Here is a 19,950-nt window from a genome sequence, read left to right as displayed (position 1 = left end):
TACCTCAATATTCTGGACTGTCAAAATGATCTAAAATATGATCAAAGGAATATACAATCAAATTTACACTGGCTGTGTTCAGTTAATTGGTAAATAATAAAGCTTTGAAACTAAAAATTCTAATTTTGTTTCTGCTTTTCTGACTGTGTCTAAGAGATGGCATGGAGGAGAAGATCCCATTTCAGATCTTATCTAGTGCCCAATTGAAAAGCTCAACAGATGAATGGAGCCTTTTTTCCAAGATGACTTTGTCTTAAGTCTGGCCAGCTGGCCTGGTTGTAAGCTAGGGATGTATACAGGGCTGAGGTCCAGGACCTTGTTCTAGCACCTGGATCTCTCCTTTGGCCTAAGCTTCCTCCCAACATGGTGCTTGCGTGTCTCCTGAAAGTCATGAGTTAAATAAAATTAATGTTACATTAAAATTTATTGATTTTCACTTATATTTAAATTAAAGTCATGAAATGAAATTATTTAAATTAAGATGGTATCTAAGAGTTGATGCATTATAAATACTTTGGGTAATTATATACACTCAGCCCCACAAGGGAAAGTGTAGAGTTTTACTCAGGAATAAGCACCTCTCCTTGCTTCAAGCACAGGAGCACACTATTCCAAGGGCCCCAAATGTGTCCTCTGAAACCAATCACTCCTTCTGTCCTACTTCCCAGTCAGTGGCTTAGGATAGTAGCAGGATTTAGGCCACCAGTTTTTTAGACCCACCTGCCAGCTCTGATGAGCAGTTGTGGCTTGATGATACCATTATGCTCTTTCTGGTCTACCCTGGACTGAGCAAAATTTAGGGAAATCTTAACCATCCTGTATCCTCTCCTCCTAATATCAGTTACTGGGGACAGGGTTGCATCAGAGCTGACAGGTCCTTCAGCTTTGCCTCGTTCCCTCTGCTTGATGTGCCTCCATGTGTGGCTTTTAGTGTTTGATACAAACCCACACATCTAGAGAGATCCTCAAGGGAAATGGTGAGATAGAGAGGAAGCCCCACACACAGACAGGAAGCTAGCTTTTAACTCCTCTCTGTTTGGTCTACTGGAACTGAGCCCTGGGTCTTAGGGTCCTCAGGAATCACTGTAGTCCAGTATCCCACTGTAGGGAGATTTATGTATAAATGTTTAATGATTCCCTTTACTGTGTCTCTGTTTTGGTGATACAGGTTATGTCCTTACCTTTGAGCCTGACTATTTGAATATGGAGAATGTTCTTGTCATTGTCTCTGGGGACTGCCAGTCAGCCACCCACTGAGCTTATGTAGGATGTAGTACCAACATTAGTACTAGTAATTGAGGCCCACTGCAGGCCCTTCCCTGGAGCTGGCTGATGCAATCCATGTCATAACTGCTGCTGGTAAATGCAGAGACAGGACAAGAGAGACAGGAGAGTCTCAGACATCGACCTTGGGTCTCCCCCACACTCTACCAGCTGCTCTTTACCCTAGACATCTGGAAACACAAAGACGTCCTGTCCAGGAAACTATCACACATATCCACTGTTTATCTTGTTCATCATCTTTTCTTCCTTTTTTATAATTGCCACCAGGGAACCTTAGGTCAGCAAACTCCACTGGGACTTGTGCACAATCATACGTGCTCAGTGAATGGGGAGACCTGGGCAGCCCATGGCTGTGCACTCTCGTTCCTAGAGTTTAAGGGTTAGGCTAGGCTGCTCTTCATCAGCAGACTAATGCGCTTTTTGGGAGATGCTCTTATTATAAAGATACCTGAGGGGAAGGTGTGAGTGTCCTGGGTAAAATAGCTGGTAATTATAGTGTTTGGAAAAATATGATATCCGATTATACGAGTTTACTCCACTGATTAATCCACAAAGATACCAAGAGGAACAGAGGGAACAATATTTCCCCCATAATACAGCTCCTGTCATCCTTAAGATATAATTGCCTAAGTGTACAAGCGATTGACACCAAAACAGGATGTTATGGTCACATGTGGAAAACTGCTGTAACTTGGCGGAAAAATGTGGGGGTGGGGGGGGGTGGACGAGGATGAGGGAAAAAAAGTAAAAGAAGTTCTATCATGGAAAGGGTCAGAAATTTCTCCTGGGCCCATAATTCCCTTGAGGGAGAGGCAAGGATACTTGTAAGGTCCCAACCCAGACTTTGGTTCATGATGCTCCCTTAAAAATAATGCAAAGTCAGAAGATTAGATTAATCACCACTCCCTTTAGCAAAGCCCCATCACAAAATTAACAATCATTAAACATAATAACCCTGAATGCACCTGAGAGTGCTGGAAAGGCAAGTGGAGTTTGGGGGATTTTTTATGTTTGTTTCTGGAGAATGCAAAGCTAAGCAAAAGAAGCAAAGAAAGAATTTCAACTCTGATACCCGTGGATGGAACCTCTAATAACATTCCCTCCTCTGAATTTGGCTTTACCATTTGAAATCCTTGGATCATACTCTGAAGCCAATGGCTTTGGGTTAGCAGTCATCTGCACCTCCCATACCAGTATATCCCAGCTTTAAGTCCAATGGAATATTTCCATTCCTTTAATAACAGCAAAGTAAGTTATACTATTAAATTGAGCTGAGCTAACCCTAGACTGCTGCTGCATTGCAAGAGTTATTTGGTCTTTCCCTTTTTCTGCTAAATGCCAAAATGTCCCCATCCAAGGTGGAGCTTCCATTGAAGCACTATTTTCATTGAGATAGAAATGTCATAGAGTGATAAACATTAGAGTCATGTAACAACATTGCCTGGGGCATCATATGTAATGATTACCTAATCTGAGAACAGGTGTCAGTTTCTGTGTTGGTGTTTATGCTGGTAGTGGTCTCATGCAATATTTGTCAGCCTAGCGTTCTCTAGGTCTGTCTGTGTAGTGATGAGCTATGTCGGTGTTACAGTATTTCCTACACATATATATAGTATCCCATTGTGTGTATGTACCAAAGTTGCCTTATCCAATCTTCTATTCATTGGCTTTTGGTTATTGCCAATTTCTTGATATTTTGAAGAGTACTTTGATTAACATGGGCGTTCATATTTCTATCTTTAATTTGTGATCTTAGTATATCCACTAAAAGCATTTCTGCAGTGCATGCAATTTATTGTCCCATTTGTTTGTGGTATCACCATATCACGTTGCAGAGTAGTTGGACAAAACTACCAGCAGCAGTGTCTGAGAGTTCCAATCTCTCTGTTTCTTCTCCGGTACATTTATTTCTGTTCTTCTTTCTTTATTTTCATGGGCTCCCATTTTCAGTGTAAAATGATACCTACTTTTTTTTGTATTTGCATCTTCTGTATGGCTCATGATCATGAACATTTTCAATGGTTGCTGCAAGCCAAGTGCTCACTTGACAAGGAACATTTTTAATGGGTCTATTTGACATTTGAATGCCTGTTTTGGTTAACTGTCCATGTCTAATGTTTTACTGCCTTTGTTGTTGAGTTATTTGGGGGTTTTTTCTTATTAAAGTCTTGCATCATACTATATATTTTAGAGGTATGTAATTGCCCCTATGTCCTTGGTCATTATTGTTTTCCAGTCCAGGAGATAATTATTAATTCTCTGATTGAATTATTTTAATGTCAGTTCTGCCAAAGGCACTATATACGTTTAATGCAATCTTGATACAATTACCCTCATCTTTCTTCAAAGAAATGGAAAAAAATGATTACCAACTTCATATGGAGAGGGAAGAAGCCAAGAATTAGCAGAGAACTCCTCAAGAAGGACACAGTGGGAGGTATTGCTTTACCTGACTTTAGCACATTCTATACAGCCACAGTTGTAAAAACCACATGGTATTGGGACAATGACAGATACTCAGACCAATGGAAAAGAACTGAAAACCCAGAAATTAAATCATCAGCATACAGACACCGGATCTTTGATAAGGGCCCCCAAAATATCAAATGGGAAACAGATGCCCTCTTTAACAAGTGGTGCTGAAAAAATGTATATTTACCTGCAGAAAAATGAAGCATGACCCTTATCTAACTCCATGCACAAGAATAAACTCAAGGGGGAAACACAGACCTTGAAGTTAAACCCTAAAATATTAGGGCCATCAATGAGGAATTTGGGTCCAACTTGAGAACTTTGGCACAGGGAATACAAAGACTATCAGAAATAGGGAAGGACACAAACAGAGGAAGCACAAATTGACAAATGGAATTTACTGAAGATAAAACACCTGTGTACATCGAAAAAATTCACCAAGAGAGTAATAAGAGAGTCCACGGACTGGGAAAACATCTTTAGCAATGACACATCAGACAAAGGCCTTATTACTAAAATCTACAATACTAGCTTCCCCCAAAAAAACTAATTGCCCAAGTGAGAGGTGGACAAAGGACCTGAACAGAAGTTTCACAGGGGCAGAAATCTGAATGGCCAACAAACTTATGAGAAAATGTTCTGGATCTTTAGTCATAAGAGAAGTGCAAATTAAAACAACAATGAGGTACCACCTAACACCCTCAAAGGTAGCCCAACTGAAAAAAAAAATCAGAAAGCAACAAGTGTTGGAGGGGGTGTGGGGAGAGAGAAACTCTCATCCACTGCTGGTGAACCTGTAAGTATGTACAGCCCCTATAGAAATCGATTTGGTGATATCTAAATAGATGGAAATCAAGCTACCATATGACCCAGCAATCACCCTACTGGGCATAAACCCAGAAGAGGCAAGAAACAAACCAATGCCAGACATCTGTGCTCCAGTGTTCACTGTGGCACAGTTCACAAATGCTGAGTTGGAAACAACCCAAATTTTCATCAAGTGACAGTTGGATTAAAAAGCTGTAGTATATGCATACAATGGAGTACTATGCATCGCTAAAAAGCAGTGATGAACATATAAGCACAACGCTGCATGGGAAGTACTGGAGGAAATCATGCTAAGCAAAGTAAGTCAAGCACAAAAGCACAAGTACCACATGAGTCTGCTGAGGTAAGATTAAAAAAAATTCAAAAGGGGCATAGGGAAAAAGCTACTGTATACAAACATTCCTGGGGCAAGGACCAGATAATATGGCAGGGACCAGACCAAATACAGGGGTACACATAGTAGACACCTAAAAAATAGCTGGGCAAAAGGAAAAAAAGTAATAAAAAAAGAATTGGGTAGTGGGGACACAGGGCACTAACCCACCCAATGGGAGGGTATGGTTTTTATCTCCACATGGAAAGAGGAACCAGACTTCAACACCATGCTCCAAGATGTGAATGCAACATGTTGGTGTTAGAGTAGGGAACCAGTGGAGAAGTCTTGGAGTCCGGCCCCAATTTCATCTACTAAGTGGACACCTGACCCTCCCACCAGAAAATTTTATTTCAAAGGATGGCATTAAATCTGCAGCTTTCGGGGAGGGACATATCTAATTAGAACACATGGGAGCAGATGAAGGGGGAGGAGGAGAGAGTGGAGTACATCTGGCCAATCAGGGTGTGAGGATAATGTTCCCAATTAGAACAGCCAGTCCGCAGAGAGGACCACATGACCAGCCCCACTATGAGACATGATGCCCCTCACTGACCCATAGCCCTACAGGGGACAACACCGGAGACACAGTGTGTGAATTGCATCCGATTCTGATCCCACCATACCTAGGCAAAACACTAAGGGGGTGCAACAGAACAGCAAGGGAATGGAGCAGTGAGGTTCCCAGGGTATGCTGAAGGTGGACTTTGGAGCTAGGGCATGGTGTCCCAGCAGACTGAACTGGAAACACTCTTAAAAGGCCAACAGATGATCCTTGAACTAACTACAAGCTTTTCTTTCTTGTTGTACTTTGTTGGGTTTTGTTGTCATTGATTTGTTGTTGTTTTGTTGTATACTGTTGCTTGGTTTTTCTGTCTTGTTTTTGTGCATGTTATTATCTTCTCGGGTCTGGCTAAATAAGATATGCTGGATGAACAATCTCGAGGAGAAAACAATGGTACTGACAGTTCTGGGGGACATGGGAGAGGGGGAAGTGGGGGGAAAGGTAGTGGGGTTAACAAAGTCAGGGACAAGGGAACAACAAGTGATCCAAATCAGTGGTGAGGAGGGTGTGGGAGGCCTGGTAGGGCATGATCAAGGGTAATATATCCAAGTGGAATTGCTGAAATCCTGGTGGGGAACTGAGCAAGATGGTGGGACAGGGGGAAAGTCAAAGGAAATAGAGGAAAGAGCTGGGAGGCAAAGGGCATTTACAGAGGTCTAGATAAAGACATGTACATATGGAAATATATTTGTATGTGAGGATGGGGAAATAGATCTATGTGCCTATATTTATAGGTTTAGTATTAAGGTGGCGGAAGGACCTTGCAATATATATACTTGCAAATATATTTATATAAGTATATATGAGGTTGTGGAAATAGATCTGTGTGTATATATTTATAGATTAAGTATTAAGGCAGCAGAAGACATTGGGTCTCCACTCAAGTACTCCCTCAATGCAAAAATACTTTATTCTTTTACATTGGCATTCTATGATGCTCACCTTCCCGACACAACCGCTGAAGACAAAGTGGATAAACAAACAAACATGGTGAAGAAAGCTAATGGTGCCTGACTATCAAAAGATATGGCGTCTGGGGTCTTAAAGGCTTGAAGGTAAACAAGAACCCGTCTAGCGCAGAAGCAAAAAAGTCCACATGGAAGAAGCACACCAGCCTGTGTTATCACAAGGTGCCAAAGGGATCAGTTATCAGGCATCAAAGAACAAAAAATCATATCATTGTGTGCTCACCTCCATGATACGATTGCTGAAGACAAATAGGTGCATAAGCAAATGTGGTGAAGAAAGATGATGATGCCCGGCTGTCAAAATAAATAGTGTCTGGGGTCTTAATGGCTTGAAGGTAAACAAGCGGCCATCCAGCTCAGAATCAACAAAGCTCACATGGAAGAAGTACGCCAACCTGTTCGATCATGAGGTGCCGAAGGGATCAGTATCAGGCATCATCAGAACAAAAAATCTTGCCATAGTGACTGAGGGGGTGGGGAGTGCAGAGTGGAGACCCAAAGCCCATTTGTAGGCCACTGGAGATCCCCTTACAGAAGGGTTTCAGGGAAGAGACTCAGGCTGCTATATAGCAATGATGAAAAATACAACTTTCCTCTAGTTCCTAAATGCTTCGTCCTCACCCCACAAATCATGATCCCAATTCTACCTTGCAAGTCTGGCTAGACCAGAGGATGTACCGTGGTACAGATAGGAACCAGAAAGAAAGGGAATCTAGGGTGGATGATCCCATCAGGACCAGTGGTGTGAGTGGTGATACTGGGAGTGTAGAGGGAGAGTGGGTTGGAAAGGGAGAACCAATTACAAGAATCTACATGTGACCTCCTCCCTGTGGGATGGATAACAGAAAAGTGGATGAAGGGAGATGTCAGATAGGGAAATACATGACAAAATAATAATTTATAAATTTACCAAAGGTTTATGAGGGAGTGGGGAGGAGGGGGAAAGAATGAGGACCTGAAGCCAAGGCCTTAAGTGGAGAGCAAATGTTTTGAGAATGATGAGGACAATGAATGTACAAATGTGCTTTACACAATTGATGTATGAATGGATTGTAATAAGAGTTGTATGAGCCCCTAATAAAACGATTTTTTTTAAAAGAATGTGTCAACTTGTTTTTAAGAGCCTGTGGCGTTTTGTGACCCCATGAGTAGTATTTCAATGTAGATTCTGAGGGAAGAGCAGAGACTCCTTTCAGGAGGAACACTAACTATGTATGTTGTAATGATAGAGAGGGCATTGGGTAGCTGATAACTACACAGGGAACCCCATACATATTGAGGAGATGAAATTGTCTATAGAAATCTTAACTAGAACTATGTTCAATGTGTTGTGACTCATCAATGGCACCACAATCAGGCTGTTCTGAAAAAAGGACACAAGGTTTTCCATGTAAAGGATGTGGCTATTACTCCTTGAAACTGCAATTCCTGAGGGCATTTATATCTGATCCAGTGGGTCTCATAGTACTTAGCCCTGTGGCTCTCAGTTTCCTAACATGTTTGGAGTAGTTTTACTCTCCAGACACCAGGGTAAGTCTATATGTAGCCACGTAGCATTGACACTTACCAATAGTGGATAATTAGGGTCAAAGTTTTCAGATACAACAGTGCGTACTCAGAAGCCTTGACCCTCAAGATCCTGGTTTTATTTTGTTGGCCCAAATTTTGTTATCAGCACTCCCATTAATCTCTTGCCTTAGCCCTGTAAAGGAGAAGTGTGACATTTCATCTACTGGAATCTCCCGATATTAAACCTACGAAATATTTTGGTCCTTTGTCCTGAAGGACAAATCACCTCTCCCTCCCCTTCCTCCCAGCCCCCGAACCTTCCCTCTATTTTGTTCAACAAAACATATGATTGACATCTTACGTTCTTGTCTCCTTACCACAGTACATGATCATCTCTGGATTTATTTTAAAGTTTTATTCATTTAAAACTATTTAATAGTGCTATTGGCATGTAATCCACATATCACACAATTCAGTAGTTCGATAATAACAAAAAGAGTTGGACACTCATTACCCAATCAATTTTCTTTTGAACATTTACTCCCGCCTCCATGTTTAAAGCACTTTTAAAATGAGTTGTGTAATCATCAGTTCTGAAGAATGCTACCTCTCCATCTCCCATGCATCGTTTGCTCCCTCAAAACCTACTCTCCATAACTCCCACCCTAACCCCTACATCCCCCATAAACCCTTGCATTAGGTTTTATGTCTATGCTTCTACTCCTTCTGTGCTTAGCAACCTGCAAAACAAATAGAAGCAGTATAAAGAGAAAAAATAAGTTGCAAGGATAATATAATAATATTACAGAGATAAAACTACAAATAGTTGGTAAGAAAGAAAAGACCAACGTGAATTGGTATGATTTCTGTAAGAGCTCCCAATAAAATGGTTTCGGGGGAAATTGTCATACATCTGAGTGTAAGTTTGAGCCCCTGTCCCAACAACCACTATTTGAAAAAGAGATAGGAAAGTGTCCATTTGGGATGGTGTCTGTGTTTGAAATGAATTCACCTCTTTGTGATGTTAGATGCTTTGGATGTTATACATAATAGTGACTTTATTAGATAGAATGTTTATTAGGTAGATGATGTAATGTATAGATGCTTTGGATCTATACATAATAGTGACTTTATTAGATAGAAACCAGGCTACTGCCAACAACACATTGCTTCAAATTGGGGTCAACTCATTACTCAAAGTTTATATTTGCAAACCCACAAGGGGTGCAGCGACTTGCCCAGCTCCTGGAACACAGAGAGGAGGATGGTGTGGGATGGAAGAAAGACAGGAGACCTGATACAAGAAGCTGAGGCAGGTAGAGCCTTTTCCTTGATGAGGAAGGAGACTTCCTGGCAACTGCAGCGCATTAATTTATACAGGCATGGCATAAGGAATTTCATGGCTAGTCGAGGGGTGTGGGAAGTTGGGAAGAGGAAGCATAGCTGATCTGCAGATCATCATGCTTCAGCAGTTTTACAGGGAACAAGAGGGGAACTGTCAACTGTCTCTAAGGTGAAGGACACGACACTTGTTTCATCCGCTCCTTGAAATGTCAGCACCCTTCCATAGGGCCCTGTCTCAGCCAAAGGAAGTGATGATCCTGCCCTACTAGTCCAAGAAGTAGACAGTTTTGTCCCCAAGAGTTTGCCTCCAGCTTCTCCCAACCTCCACCAGTTACATCTCACACTGGACACCTGCAAACATAGGGACATTCCGGTCAGCAAAACCCTCACACACATCCACTGTGTCTCTCCACCATGCATATTCACAGGTGCTTGTTCTCTGTAAAACCACTTCTTAACATAGTAACAAGGAAAACTCGGATCAGCACTCAAAGGTGACTTGTGTTCAGTCCTGATCACTGAATTTGGACACCTGGGAATTCCAGATTTGAGGCACTTCTCCCAGGGCTGGGGTGGTTTTATCAGCAGAAGGAAGGGTTGATGCCAGTAAGTGAAGTGCATGACTTCTGAGAAGGTCATCACAAGAGCAGATGAGAATGTCCTAAGTATCATGGGGAGTCTCAGGGGTGTTGTTTATGATGAGTTGTACAAAGTTAGCAGTTTGAACCACCAGTGGTTCATTGGGAAGAAGATGAGGCTTTCCACTTCCACTGAGATTTGAAACTTAACACACCTACAGGGCCAGTGCTACTCTGTCCCCTTGTGGCTTTGAGAGGAAATGACTCAATGGCAGTGATGATTTTTGGATGTGCTTTTGGAAGGACACTGCATTCTGGGTTAAATAAGGTATATATAATTTTACTATACTAAATGGAGAGAACACATCACTTTATTGCATTTTTGAATAAATAGACAAAATGTTGGTAGAGACACTGTTACCATCTCAACTTTATAGGTGTAAAACTACAAATGAAATTTTTTAAATTTCAGCTGTGTATCCCCCAGAGACTGACCTCATGCTGTTTGTCCATGTTCTTTGACCTTTTAGGGGAAAAAAACTAAGATTTTGAGGTAAGCTACTTCAATGCTATAGGGTGAAATTTGTAAGATTTTCATATGAAACTATAAGAGGACAACTCTTCTTACCTAAAAGAATAGGTGAGCACAATGTCCCAATGGGGAATAAATCCTCAATTCTTCTATCCACCCATATTCCCATCATTGCATGTTTCCATTTTCTTAAAAATTCATAATATGTTCCATGTTCTATTTCCTTAGTTTAAAAAAAGTCTTTGAAGATTAATGATTTATAACAAAATTTACTCATCATAAGCTTCTTAGTTAACTTTTATGTCTTTAATTTAACTGACCCAACAGATAGATTATACAGCTCCCGTTAGCCTTAATTATTGGTATTTTTACCCACACTTGTGCCTCTGGTCTTGGGTCACAAGCCAGGTTTGTGATAAGACAGACTTTAAACTACTTTGTCATTATGCTTCTTGGTTCTGCTGTCATATGTTTATTTCTCATTAAATAAAACTTTTAAATAACAGTCTTATACTTACTTAAAAATGACTTCATTGTTCATGATTAGATCTTTGGATATTTTTAGTTGTATGTCTGTGTGTGGTGGGTGGGGGACATGATCTGATACACGGATTCATTGATCTGCATGTGGAAATCTGATTCTTTTTTTATTATTAGGGGCTCATACAACTCCCACCACAATCCATACATATACATACATCAATTGTATAAAGCACATCTGTACATTCATTGCCCTCATCCTTTTCGATGCATTTGCTCTCCACCTAAGCCCCCTGCATCAGGTCCTCGCTTTTCCCCTTCTTCATGAGCCCTTAATAATCTACAAATTATTATTTTGTCATATCTTGATATCTTGATAATCTACAAATGATTATTTTGTCATATTCTTTCCCTATCCGGCATCTCCCTTCACCCCCTTTTCTGTTGTCTGTCCCCCAGGGAGGTGGTCACATGTAGATCCTTGTAATTGGTTCCCCCTTTCCAACCCACTCACCCTCTACTCTCCTAGTATCACCCCTCACACCCTTGGTCCTGAAGGTATCATCCACCCTGTGCTTCCAGCTCCTGTATGCACCAGTGTACAACCTCTGCTCTATCCAGACTTGCAAGGTAGAATTTGGATCATGGTAGTGGGGGCTCGGGGGAAGGAGTAAGCATTTAGGAACTGGAGGAAAGCTGTATTCTTCATCGGTGCTACGTTGCACCCTGACTAACTCATCTTCTCACCTAGACCCCTCTGTGAGGGGGTCTCCAGTGGCTGACAAACAGGCCTTGGATTTCCACTCTGCACCGCCCTCTTCATTCACGATGGTAAGGTTTTTTTTGTTTTTGATGATGCCTTATACCTGATCACTTTGACATCCCATGGTCGCATAGGCTGGTGTCCTTCTTCCATGTGGGCTTTGTTGCTTCCGATCCAGATGGCCGCCTGTCCACCCCCAAGCCTCCAAGAGACCAGACACCATCCCTCCATGATAGCCGGGCCCCATCAGCCCTCCTCACCACACCTGCTTATGCACCCATTTGTCCTCGGCGATTGTATCATGGTGGTGTGCAGCCAATGATATGATTTTCTGTTCTGTGATGCCTGATAACTGATCCCTTAGGAACCATGTGATCACACAGGCTGGTGTGTTCTTCCATGTGGGCTCTACTGCTTCCGATCCAGATGGTCGCCTGTCCATCCCCAAGCCTTCAAGACCCCAGACGCCAAACCCCCTCCACAGCCGGGCACCATCAGCCCTCCTCAACACACCTACCTGTTCACACGCTTTGGCTTCAGCAGTTGTGTCAGGAGGGCGAGCATCACAGAACGCCAATCCAATAAAAGAAAACATTCATGCATTGAGGGAGTGCTTGAGTAGAGGCCCAAGGTCCTTCCGCCACCCCAATACTAAACCTGTAAACATAGACACATAGATCTATTTCACCATCCTCATATATATATTTGCATGTACACATCTTTGTCTAGACCTCTATAAATGCCCTTTGCCTCCCAGCTCCCTTCTCCACCTCCCTTGACTTTCCTGCTGCCACACTACCATGCTCCGTCCCCACCAGGGCCACCGCTACACCTCTTCTTCACGTTACCTCAGTCTTGATCACTCCCTAACAGGCCTGCCACTCCCCCTTCACCATCAATTTGGATCTCATGTTGTTCCCCCATCCCTGGACCAGTCAACACCACCTCCCCACCCCCCACCTCCCCCCATCCCAAGTCCCTCCAGAACTGCTGGTCCCGCCGTCCCCCCTCCAGACAGTTCATCCAACCCATCCCATCCAGACAGACTTATCTTTATGATGCACCTCCTGCGATCCCGCAGCATTGAATTTCCCTCTAAGCAACTCTCCTCGGCTGAATTCTGTGGAGTCCCCCTGGTATGTGTCACTCCGTCGCCATCTTCCCGGAAGTCCCGGGAATCTTAATTCTTACAGAATCACTTATTTAATGGTTACTTCACATAAGAGGATTTAATACTCTTATATTAAATAAGTTTACCTCAGTTGTATAAGCATATAATTTTTACTTTAAAATTTACTCCATTGGTCTATATGAGGTTCCTCTGTGAAGGATTACACTCTATTCTGCTCACCAAATGACAGGGGATTCACACTCACCCAGAGGTGCCTGAGAGTAAAGTCTAGTGAATCACTTCCCAAAGATGCCTGGAAAGTAAGAGGAGGAGGGACTGCATTTGTCTAAATGGTGAGATTCTGTTTTGCAGGAAACTGGATGACAGTGGAATCCCCAATTATATTCATTGGTATATAGTATTTATTATGTATTTATTGCACGTTGTTTTCCTGATTGATAGCCACACAGCTAAACTGAATAAGGAATGGTATATGTATTGAATGTTAAACATTAAATAATTTAACACTTTGTGAATGTAAAAAAACTATACTATTATTTTAGGTAATTACTTGACTAAACAGCATTAATCTAAACTTTCTGCACCTCACTTCATTAGAGATATTGTTGGGTGCTTTTGTGTCAGCTTTAATCATCATGGTTCTGTGTACATCAGAAAAAATACATACACTGCCACATCTTGGACCGTCCCCACTTGTTCCTAGAGAACAATTTTGTAGCCACTCTCTGTGTATCTAATTAACTATTTTCCTCTATTTTGCTGACACTCTGTCAAACAGGATGTCCTTCTCTAGGAACTGGATTCCCTGATCACAGGTTCAAAATATGTGATAAGTCCCACTATTCTCAATTCTGTAGAGCATTCTGAGATAGTAGTCTGCAATTTCTACCTCTTGTGACAAATTTGCTATTTTTTTATCAAAGTTTCCTTCTATTGAATGTTTGCTTTTTTTATGACTCCAAAGAGTAACCTCAACCACAAAGGTCATTCCAGTTCCCCTGTTCCCCATGTTAGAGATCTCTCTCTGCCTGAAACACTTGTGTCTGCATAAACTGAGACCATGAGTAGCAAGCATCACTAATGACATGTCACAAGTTCAGCCCCAGATGTCACCACATTAATTATCTCAGACATAGAAAATCAATCAGTCACTACTCACATTGCAGAGGGAGCAAAGCAGTCAGACACCTGACCCTTCAAAAGTTCTGATTAACAGACAGAATGATAATAACCATGACAATCTATATGCTAAGAAGGAAAATTGATCATATGGGATGCCAATGAAGGGTCAGGGTCAGTTTTAATATTTGGACTGCAAACAGAATGCTAGTTTCTCCTATCAAGCTTGCAGTGAGGAGAAATTTAGAGAAAAACTGTCCTGGGTTGCTGAGGGCTAAGAGAGGAAGCCTTAATTCTAACACATAATCCTCCCTGTCATTCATTTGTGCCTGTCTATGGCTTTGTGTCTGTGCTCAGTGGGTCCTGTGCGCTCCCTGCTGCCCATGTCTCCCCTTCAGTGGAGGTTTGTGTCTGAGCTTACACTGACATCCCCTCACTGTGCTCCTTGCACAGTAATTCATGGCTGTGTCCTGAGTTTTGATGGAGTTCAGCTGCAGGAAGAACTGATTCCTCAGTGTGTCTGTGGTGATGGAGAGTAGGCTTTGGAAGGATGGGTTATAACTTGTACTACCCTCATAGCATATTACTCACATCCGCTGCAGTTCCTTTTCTGAGGTCTAGCAGATCCAGTTCCAGCAGGAAATACTGGTGATGGAGAAAACTGAGACAGTGCTGGTGAGGGACTGCTTTTGGGAGGGCTTCACCAGTCCAGGTCTCGACTGCTGAGGCTGTACTCCTGTAAATAAAGATAATTGGTTTCTGTCAATTACTTGCACTTACAATCATCTGAATCTCCCACCTTAGGGAACTGTCACCTGGCACAGGAGAACAGAGCAATAGCATCTTTAGACCCCAGCTCTGCTTTGCCAAGAGACCTAGAGTTCTGCTGAAGAGAACTGACAACCTTCAGTGCCCAAGAGTGAAATTTTAACCTAGAGCCTGAAGAATGGTTTGTATATGTGAGTTTTAAAAGTTTGGCATTGAATAAGGAAGACCCCCACAAATCTATCCATTTGAATTGTGGTCCTGAAGAAGAAAGATGAAAGTACTGGGGACTGCTCAAAGGACAAACTATCTAACTTGGGGTGAAGTGAAGGGGTATGGAAAGAAGAAGGCCTTCAAGGAACTGGACTGACAGTGTCTACAACAATGGGCTGAAGCATGGGGACAATTGTAAAGAAAGCGCAGGACCGTGCTGTGTTTTGTTCTGTTGTGTACAGTTCACTATGGGGTTGTAACTAACTGGATGGCAGGTAACAACAAGAAATGGGTGATGGTTGTGGTTGAGTCATTTGAATGACAAAGCATGCAGCTGGGAAGTAGGTGGACCATAACGCAGAGTCATGTGTAAGCAGAATGGTCACCAGTGTGATACCGTGTCTGTAAACATAATTGTTTAGGATCTGATTCCGTGATTGCAGAAAGGTAATGAGTCAAGAGGCAGTACAGTGGAGAGGTCTGACTAGAAGATCTTCCAGGCCAGTTAGTAGCAGAGAATCTGATGGCAGGGATTCTGGCACCTGAGCTACCCAATGTAGATAGCAGGTAAGGGCTGAGACTGAGAAATCTGCTATCCACTGCCTGTGAGCTAGGTCACATAGCAGTAGAGAGGTTGCTAGTGCAGAGACTGAATGCAGAAATGCTGTACTGGCCTAGAGTTAGACCAGTGAGCAGCAGAGAGACCCCACTGGTAGAAAACTGTCCAATGCTCTGATCAAGAATTGTATCAACAGGGAATATTTCTGTTCCAAGGTTTATCTGCTTTGCAAGCTCTCCTGGTTAGCAAACTACATACAATTTGTATCTTGTTCCTTTCAAATTATTATTTTTCTTTTAAAAAATACCTTTTTTGGGGGCTCTTACATCTCTTATCACAATCCATATGTTCCTCAAATGTGTCAAGCACATTTACACAAATGTCAACATCATTTTCAAAGTATTCTCTTACCACTTGAGCCCCTGATTTCAAATTAATTTTCATCCCAATGTATAACCCGTTTCCAGCCTCCAATTAACTACATACCTGTGAGTGTGGTGTGAGTCTGTACAGCTAGTGGATGGAGTTGTCAAACCCAGCTGAGGAGGGAGTGAAGTACAGGGAACTGTTGGGTTTAGAAATAGTGAAGGGCAGTTGGAGAACGGTAGGGGTATATCTGACCTCCAGCTTATAGTAATCACCTTTATGCTGATTACAAATCTATTCCACTGTGAATTTCTCAAATAATTAAACTACATCATAAATGTGTATCTCCCCACAGGTTATTACAAATTCCTTAATTTTTTTTGAGTTTTTATTCCTAAATAAATTACTAATAACTTGATGGCACTACTTTGTGACGATTTAAAAATACAAACCTTAAAATTTACAATCCAGTTTTTTATATATATTGATCACATTTCATGTGTTAGCTAGACATGTGTTACCACCCTACCAAATTGAACATCAGAAATAATGACCAAGACTTCCTGTTTTATAGCTATGACTATATAATGAGAAATGTAAAGTATAATGAGAATTGTGTATGTGCTTATATATATACATATATATGTTGAAAAAATATATGAAAATCCGTGAAATCAACATTTAAATGATTCCAGACAATAAAATTTCAAAACTAGTTGATATTTCACAGCAGAAAGATTGTATATATGTATATATATATATATATATATATATATATATATATATATATATATATATATATATATATATATTTGAAAGTGAGTGACTAACCTCATGAACCAGTGTGGAGTGATGGATTGCTTTTATGTGGCCTTTCTGTCCACTGCTTTGTCTTTCCCAATAAAAGAATGGATAAGGCAATGCAAATAAGGTGTATGATATTAGAACAAGTGGGACACACACATACAACCACCCACCCACCCTTTCCTCCTTTACGGAAAGTAACGCACACATGCTTTCCTTTTGTACGGATAGGATCTAAGCATGGCGGCCTCCACCAAGTCTGTGAAGGGCGGGGCCGGAAGTGCGTGTATTTCGGCCTTTGGCGGCCGCCATAGTCACGCGCTCCGTTACTGTCGCGCCGGGAACTGCGGCGGGAGTTTGAGGAGGTTCCTGCGCACCAGCGGGGCGGTGGAACCTTTGGGAAGTAGTGTAAGTTGTCGGGAAGTAGTGTAAGTTGTCGGGACGACGGTGATTGAGGTGAACAAGTGCGTTTCTGTCTCTGAAACGGGGCGAGCGACGCGCGGACGTGCGGCGTCAGGACCCGGGCTCCTGAGGGCGAGGCGGAGCAGAGGAGCTCGGGGAGCAGCAGGCGGGAACCATGCTTTCTGGGGTCCAACGGGGAGAGCGCCCTCCGCAATCGCCGGGGCTGTCCTGCCCGTCAGGGCCAGAGTGCTTTGCGCCTCTCCCTGAACGACAGAATTCACTGGATGGACAACCGTTTATACTTGTATTAGAGCTTAAGTTCTGAGCGCTCCAATTTGAAAAAAGTGGTGGCCTCAGTGGTTACAGATTGGGCTGCTAACTGCAAGGTCAGCAGTTCAGAAATACAAGCCACACCTGGACAGAAAAGCAGGGTTTCTCCTCTTGTCAAGAGTTACAGTCTCGGGAACCCACCCGGGGCAGGTCCAACTGCTCCTAAAGGGTCGCTGTAATCGGAATCCACTCGATGGCAGTCATTGGGTTTTACGTTTGGGTTGCTTATGACAGTGATAACTCAGTGTCCATTTGCTGCGTCCCCACTTTGATTAAGCCGCCATTAAATTCTCTCTGATCATTAACCAAGGATATAGATCATCTCCCCCTCCGGGAGAATGCATTAGAAAGTAGATTACCTGTACTCCTGCAGCCAACCCTCTCTCCTCGGCCCTTCCTCGGTGTATGCCTGATGGAGGTCACCTTACTGAGGACAGAACAAGGGACATTGTCGAGTCTTGCCTTGACTGGCTTTGTATAAAGGTCCTGGACCAGTCTTGTAAGGTCTTCTATTGAATAAGGTACATGTCCTAGTCATGGTCCCTTTCCTGCTTCTGAAGTCCCACCTGTACCTGTGATGTATTGATCTGCCAGCAGTCATGATCTGTGACATGCCTTTTGTTCTTTGCCCTGTTATGCAAGTCCAGGCTGTGAATCCTCAGGTGTTAATTTGACCGCGTGCTAGTGGTCTCCCTTATCCATCCGGTGTGTGTGTGTGTGTGTGTGTGTGTTTTGTTTTCTCTTAAAGTTCAGTAAATGTTCTCCTTAAATTATATTTGGCATAGGGGTAACTTTTGTACCCTAACACACAATTTGGGTCCTAAATAACTCAAGATACAGTTCTACTTTGGGACAGCATCTTAACAGCCATACCTGCAGCTAAAGTGCGGCCCTGCAGCCCCTTGGCTTCTGACCTGAATGGGCAAGTGTTACAAAGGTCTTTTAGTTCTGCAGATAAGTGCCCACTCTGTCCCTTAGCCTCACGGACCTCTGTGTAGGTTTGGCAGATCTGGTTCCCCAGATAAATACTCAGATGTATACCACTTCACGTATTAACCACCTGCCCAGAGGCACTCAGCTCTCTTATTCCGTGGCCTGGGAATTGCACTGCTCTGTCTCAGGCTCTTGGTTCTGCTGCCACCATGTCTCTGTTGCTGCTTCTCCCCATCACTTCCTCTCTTGTGTCACAGCTCTCTGTCTTCTACATTGAAGAGTTTCAATGCAAGAATCTGAGATTCAAAGGCCCCTACTCCTGGCTCTCTCTTTTTTTTTTTTTTGGATGGTAGTGAGATCTGAATTTCTGTCTGAGAAATGCCTCAGTTAAACCTAACAGACGTCCAATGTGACTCATTTCCAGGTTGGGTTTTCAGGCAGCTTATTTGCATAGCCCCAAGTCTCAAGGGTATCAATCTATTGTTTGGCAATTTTCACAATTCTCTTAAACCAAAAAAAACAAACTCACTGCCATCAAGTTAACACTGACTCATGGCGAGCCTGTATGACAGGGTACAACTGCCCCATGTGGGTTTCCAAGACTGTCACTCTTTAATGGACTAGAAAGCCATGTCACTCGTGAAAGAAGAAATCCCCATCTTTCTTTCTAGGAGAAATTGGTGGTTTCCAACTGCTGACCTTGCTGTTAGAAGCCCAACAGTAACCACTATGCCACCAGATCTCCTTTTCCTCATTCACATTGTCGGATGACACACCCACCTAAATATTTGGAAGGAGTTAAGGGGCCATCGCTAGAAAGACGTAGAGGCAACTAACTGCATTGGGTTACTGCAAATAATGCTACAATAAAAATGTTATTTGTCTTGGAGTTCAAAAGTGCACTCACTATGGGGGGATGTATACTTCTATATATATATATATATATATATATATATATATATATATATATATATATATATATATATATGAATTTCAAACTAATAGGTGATATATGTGTTCATTATAGAGCTGTGGTTTTTGACAAGTGTTAAGTGTTGGACTGCTAACCCATTAGCTGCCTGTAGTGGCTCTATGGTTTCGGAAACACTGTAGAACCGTTCTCCTGTGTCCTTTTGTTGCTTATATGTGTAACTCTACTTGATGGTGAGTTTTAAAGTGTTTCTAAAGTGATTGTACAATTTACAGCTCTAGAAAAACAGCATTCAGTTTTCAATAGTTCTTTATATAGCCCATTTCAAATTTTCCAGATGCTTTAATTAACATAATCATCATAAAGGTTCATTCATTTGTCATTCTCCTTGAGAGTCACACAGTAAGGAATTGATACTTCATGTGCTTTGAGGTAGCGGTACAGGTTTATTGTTTCTTATTTTTGACATGTATTTGATTACCCAATCTCGATTTATTATAAAGTCATCTTTTACACATAGGTCTGAAAATTAGGAGTTTTAGCTTTTATTGCTCATGGTATTAACATGGTTTCTGTCACTCAATAAGGAGACCGTTAACAGTATTGGGGACTGTGTTAAGAAGATGGACAGGAACACTTACAGCATCTGGACCTAAACTACTCACATTGTATCCTCCCATCAGCCTGCAGATTTTCACCA

The sequence above is a fragment of the Tenrec ecaudatus genome, chromosome 17 (genome assembly GCF_050624435.1).
Source record: "Tenrec ecaudatus isolate mTenEca1 chromosome 17, mTenEca1.hap1, whole genome shotgun sequence".
NCBI lineage: Eukaryota > Metazoa > Chordata > Mammalia > Afrosoricida > Tenrecidae > Tenrec > Tenrec ecaudatus.
Note: the sequence above shows the minus strand (reverse complement) of the source record.